The sequence below is a fragment of the Phacochoerus africanus genome, chromosome 2 (genome assembly GCF_016906955.1).
Source record: "Phacochoerus africanus isolate WHEZ1 chromosome 2, ROS_Pafr_v1, whole genome shotgun sequence".
Classification (NCBI taxonomy): Eukaryota; Metazoa; Chordata; class Mammalia; order Artiodactyla; family Suidae; genus Phacochoerus; species Phacochoerus africanus.
In genome coordinates, this window is record NC_062545.1 from 123,205,441 (window position 1) to 123,211,440 (window position 6,000).

Consider the following 6,000-nt stretch of genomic DNA (forward strand, 5'->3'; position numbering starts at 1 on the left):
TGCATCTTAGCACAATAGCATCATAACTTCCTAGTACTTTTCTAATAAAATCATTGTTGATAATTTATAGTGAAATGTGTCAACCTTTGGATGATCTACAAAACCAATATTCTTCAAATACTCTACGCATGGATTACAGAATGGTGTGTGAGTGAAAGGTCTAGCAGAGTAGAAGATTAATAGGGTTTCAGATGCTACACTGCAGCTGACCTTTAGGAAACCACCATTGTCCAGTTTTGGTATTTTCTCAAATAAGCCTATCCACAGCTTTCTAAAAAGACTGTTAAAATATTCCTTCCCATACTAAGCCAGACAAATCAAGACAGTGTGTTATGGCATATAGATCAATAAAATAGAACTAAGTCCAGGAGTGTATGATTAATTGAGGTTCAACAAGAGTGCTTGAACAGCTCAGTGAGGGAAGAAGAGTCTTTTCATTAAAATGTGTTGGGATAACTAGATACCCACATTTAAAATAATGACGTTGAACCTGTACCTCACATCATATACCAATGTCAAGTCAAAATGGATTGAAAACCTAAATGCCAGAGCCTAAATCGGAAAACTCTTAAAAAGAAAATATAAAGGTAAATCTTTGTGACCTTTGATTAGGTATTAGTTTCTCATATATGGCACCAACAGCAAAGTCAATGAAATAAAAAGTATATATATTGAACTTAATAAAAATTTTTAAATTTTAATTAAATTTTAATTAATTTTTAATTCCAAGTACACCATCAGCAGAGAAAAGACAACTGTCAGGGTGGGAGGAAAATTTTGCAATATATCTGATAAAGCATTTGTATCAAGAACTTACAACTCAACCATAAGAAGACAGATTATATGACAGCAGTTTTAATCCTCTGTATGTTTATACATAAGAGAAATGAAAATATCTATACAAAACCTTGTTATAATAGCCAAAAAGCAGAAGCAAGGCATGTTCAGTGGCTCTATAGGTTAATAAAATATGATGTATCCCAAAATAGAATACGGTCTAGCTATACGAAGGAAGTACTGATATATCCTACAACATTCTATGAATCTTTTCGATTCTGTAGCTACTGTATATACATCACAATAGAAAATGATGTTGGATAGACTGGGATTCTTACTCTCGCTCAGCCACTTATACCTTGGCTGACTACCTTATTGAGCAAGCCTCTTCAACAGTATTTGTCTCATATTATTGTGAATGTGCAGTGAGTTATACTCAGCTAATGAAAGTACTCAAATAGGCCTCTTCATGCTGCAGGGTTTTTTTGTTTTTTGGGTTTTTTGTTGTTGTTTTGTTTTGTCTTTTTTTAGGGCCACAGTCTGGGCATATGGAACTTCCAAGGCCAGGGGTCAAATCAGAGCTGTAGCTGCCAGCCTACACCACAGCCACAGCAATGCAGGATCCAAGCCGCATCTGCAGCTACATTACAGCTCATGGAAACATTGGATCCCTTAACCCACCAATGGAGCTCAGGAATCAAACCTGCATCCTCATGGATACTAGTTAGATTCCTTTGTGCTGAGCCACGACATGAACTCCCAATGCTACTTTTTCTCTGTTGAAAGTTCCAGCAAAGAGAGAGGAGGGTATGAACATTATGAGAGTGATTTTTCTCATTTATTTATTTACTTATTTAATGGCTGCACACATGGCATATGAAAGTTCCCAGACCAGGGATTGAATCCAAGCCACAGCAGTGACCTATGGCACAGCTGCAGCAATGCCAGGTTCTTTAACCCACTAAACAGGGCCAGGTATCAAACCTGTGTCTCCACAGTGACGTGAGTCATTGCATTCAGATTCTTAACCCACTGTGCCACAGCAGGAACTCCTTATTGTTCTTTTTATAAAGGAATTAATCACCTGGTAGCTTTTTCTGTTAGTATAGTTAAAATATCAGCTCATGCTTAAGAGGTATGTATATGTCTGTAATGTGCTCTAAGTGTATAAATTTTTTCCATATTCATCTCTTAACATTTGAAGTCACTTTTAAGTTATCCTTTTAAGACTTTAATAGGTTAGGGAAAAGGGTGTAAAAAGTTGCCTTGGGTGTGCCTGGGTCACCTTGTTGTATAGTAGAAATTGACAGAACACAAGTTCTTGTCGTGGCTCAGCAGTTAACGAACTCAACTAGTATCCGCGAGGACATGGGTTCGATCCCTGGACTCACTCAGTGGGTTAAGGATCTGGTGTTGCTGTGAGCTGTGGTGTAGGTTGCAGATGAACCTCGTATCCTGAATTTCTGTGGCTGTGGTGCAGGCCAGCAGCTACAACTCCGATTGGACTCTTAGCCTGGGAACCTCCATATGCCGTAGGTGTGGCCCTGAAAAAAAAGGCAAAAAAATTTTTTTCCACACACAAAAAAAGAAATTGATAGAACACTGTAAAACAAGCCTAATGGAAAAAATAAAAATAATTAAAAAAAATTTTTAAATTTGCTGTGGGCACAAATGTGAAACTAAAACATCAAGAGAATTCAAGAAGAGAAACCATATAAGTGCATAGTCATATATAAGTACAGGTAAAAGAAAGTCAAAATGATGGCAAATCTGTGGGATGAGTTAAGTTGGAAGCACAGAGAATAAATCTGAGTGGTCAGTAACTTGTAAGCTATCTGAAGTTAAGTACTTGTATTTTATTCACTGTTAAACAGCCATCCAAATGACTGGCATAAAGATCTGAGTAGCTTCTGGATTAATGAATGAAATAATAACTATTTAATGAAACAGAATGGAGAACCCAGAAATAAACCCAGACACCTACAGTCAATTAATCTTCGACAAAGGAGGCAAGAATATAAAATGAGAAAACAGTCTTTTCAGCAAGTGGTGCTGGGAAAACTGGACAGCACAAGTAAATCAATGAAACTGGAACACACCTTCACACCATGCACAAAAATAAATTCAAAATGGCTTAAAGACTTTTTAAATAAGATACCATCAAAATCCTAGAAGAGAACATAGGCAAGACATTCTCTGACATCAACTTTAACAAATGTTTCTCAGGTCAGTCTCCCAAGGCAGCAACCACAACAACAACAAAAAGGCAATGGAACCTAATCAAACTGAGAAGCTTTTGCACAGCAAAGGGAACCATAAAAAAATTTTAAAAAGACAACTTACAGAATGGGAGAAAATAGTTTTAAATGATGCAATTGACAAGGGCTTAATCTCTAAAATATACAAACAACTTATACAACTCAACAGCAAGAGAGCCAACAGCCCAATTGAAACATGGGCAAAAAACCTGAATAAACATTTCTCCAAAGAAGATACACAGATGGCCATCATACAGATGAAAAAATGCTCAACATCTCTGATTATTAGAGAAATGCAAATTAAAACTATGGGGTACCACCTCACAACAGTCAGAATAGCCATCATTAATAAGTCCACAAATAACAAGTGCTAGAGGGATTGTGGAGAAAAGGGAACCCTCCTGCACCGTTGGTGGGAATGTAAATTGGTACAGCCACTATGGAAAACTGTATGGAGGTACCTCAGAAAACTAAATATAGAACTACCGTATGACCCAGCAATCCCACTCTTGGGCATATATCTGGAAAAATCTTTGCTTGAAAAAGACGCATGCACCCACATGTTCATTGCAGCACTAGTCACAATAGCAAAGATACGGAAACAGCCTAAATGTCCATTGACAGATGAATGGATTAAAAAGATGTTGGGAGTTCCCATCGTGGTCCAGTGGTTAGTGAGCCTGACTAGGAACCATGAGGTTGTGGGTTCAATCCCTGGCCTCGTTCAGTGGGTTAAGGATCTGGTGTTGCCGTGAGCTGTGGCATAGGTCAGACTCAGCTTGGATCCCCCATTGTTGTGGCTTTGGCGTAGGCCGGCAGCTACAGCTCCGATTAGACCCCTAGCCCAGAAACCTCCATATGCCACGGGTGTGGCCCTAGAAAAGACAAAAAAAAAAGTGGTATATATACACAATGGAATACTACTCCGCCGCAAAAAGAACCAAATAATGCCATTTGCAGTAACATGGATGCAACTAGAGACTCTCATACTGAGTGTGAAGTAAGTCAGAAAGAGAAAGACAACCTATGATATTACATCTGGAATCTAATATTTGGGACAAGTGAACGTTTCCACAGAAGAGAAACTCATGGACTTGGAGAACAGACTTGTGGTTGCCAAGGGGGAAGGGGAGGGAGTGGGATGGACTGGGAATTTGGGGTTAATAGATGTAAACTATTGCCTCTGGAATGGATAAGCAATGAGATCCTGCTGTATAGCACTGGGAACTGTATCTAGTCACTTATGATGGAGCATGATAATGTGAGAAAAAGGAATGTATATGTGTATGTGTGACCGGGTCACCTTGCTACGGTAGAAAATTGACAGTACACTGTAAACCAGCTATGATGGAAAAAAAATCATTAAATAAAAATATAAAAAAATAACTAATGGGAAATCCAGATTGATCTAGAAAAGAGGGAATAAGTGAAAAGATCTACCTAATGCCACATTGGTCACTCCAAATAAGAAGCAAAAAAGTAAGTATACAAAGGAAGAAGAAAAATCAGATGGACATAAGAATTTTCACCTGTCCTGTAGTAACCAGTAAACAAAGAAAGCAAAATTATTTAAGAGAACAGGAAGAGTTTGAACCCAGCTATTTAATGCAATTTTCAGCAAGTTTATAATTTTCATGGAAAATATTAACGATAAACTCAAAAAGAGAAGGAAGATCTAGTTCTTTCTTTGGCAGCATATATACTAGAATTGGAATGATACATAGATTAGCATGTTCTCTGTGCAAGGATGACACAAATATGTGTGTTCCATGTTTTCCCCCTCAGGCCCTGGCCGCACCCCCAACCAAGACAGAGACTGCCATTGCTCCTAGGAGGAGCCTACTTTCCCCAGGGCTCCTGTTCCAGCCCCTTGGGCCCTGGACTTCCCCCCCTTGACAGGGCAACAACCACCACTGAGCTGGGGAGAAGCCCTAGCTTGCAACTGACTCTCATTCTATTTCCTCCAACCACAGCCCTACCTCTCACCAAGGTGGCAGTTCCTAATGCAGTCCAGAAGATGTGGCCCCTGATCACTTCATGTCCAGCTCTCCTGCTAAAGCCACTGGGCATACACAAACTGCATAGGGATGCTCGCATGCAAGGACACTGAAAACCAGGATAGGTTGATTTCACAGAGACAGAGAAAGTGAGAAGACAGGAATATATTCCAAACAAAATAGCAAAATAAAACTGCAAAAGAAAAAAAACCCTAATGAAGATAATTTACCTCATAAAGAGTAAAGTAATGATCATAAAGTATAAAGGAATGCCCATTGAGTGAGTTACCTGGTGGTCTAGTGGTAAGGACTTGGTGCTTTCACCACTGCAGCCTGGGTTCAGTCCCTAATCTGGGGACCAAGATACTACATCAAGCTGCTGCACGGTGTGGCAAGAAAAGAATGGAGGAACTCAGAATTTCAGCAAAGAGTTAGAATATAGAAGAAAGAACCAATTAGAGCTGAAGAATTCAGTAACTAAAGTGAAAAGTACACACTAGAAGAAATTAGTAGCAGATTAGGTGATACCAAAAAGTGCACAAGCCACCTGGAAATTAGAATAATGGAAATCATCCAGTCAGGGCAGAAAAAAAAAAAATTAATGATAGTTAAAGGACTTGTGAGACAACATCAAGTTTACTAATATTCATGTTATAGGGTTCCAGAAAGAGAAATGAGAGAAAGGGGCATAAAATGTATTTGATGAAATACAAATGTATTTGATAGCTGATAACTTCCCCAATCTGAAGAGAGAAATAGGTATCCAGGTCCAGTAAGCACAGAGTCCTAAAAAAGATGAAACTAAAAAGACACAAAGATATGCCATAAATAAAATGCCAAAAGTTAAACAGAATTTTAAAGGTAAGAAAAACGAAGAGCCATATCCAAAGGATCCTCCCAGCAGAAACTTTGCAGGCCAGAGGGAGTGGCATTATATATTTAAAGTGTTGAAAAAAAACCCTACAACC

General features: G+C 38.6%; 1 pseudogene; it reads left to right on the forward strand.

The window, feature by feature from the left end:
• The first annotated feature begins 4,713 nt into the window (after window positions 1–4,713).
• On the forward strand, window positions 4,714–4,812 carry LOC125121692 (uncharacterized; annotated as a pseudogene).
• The last annotated feature ends 1,188 nt before the right edge of the window (window positions 4,813–6,000 follow it).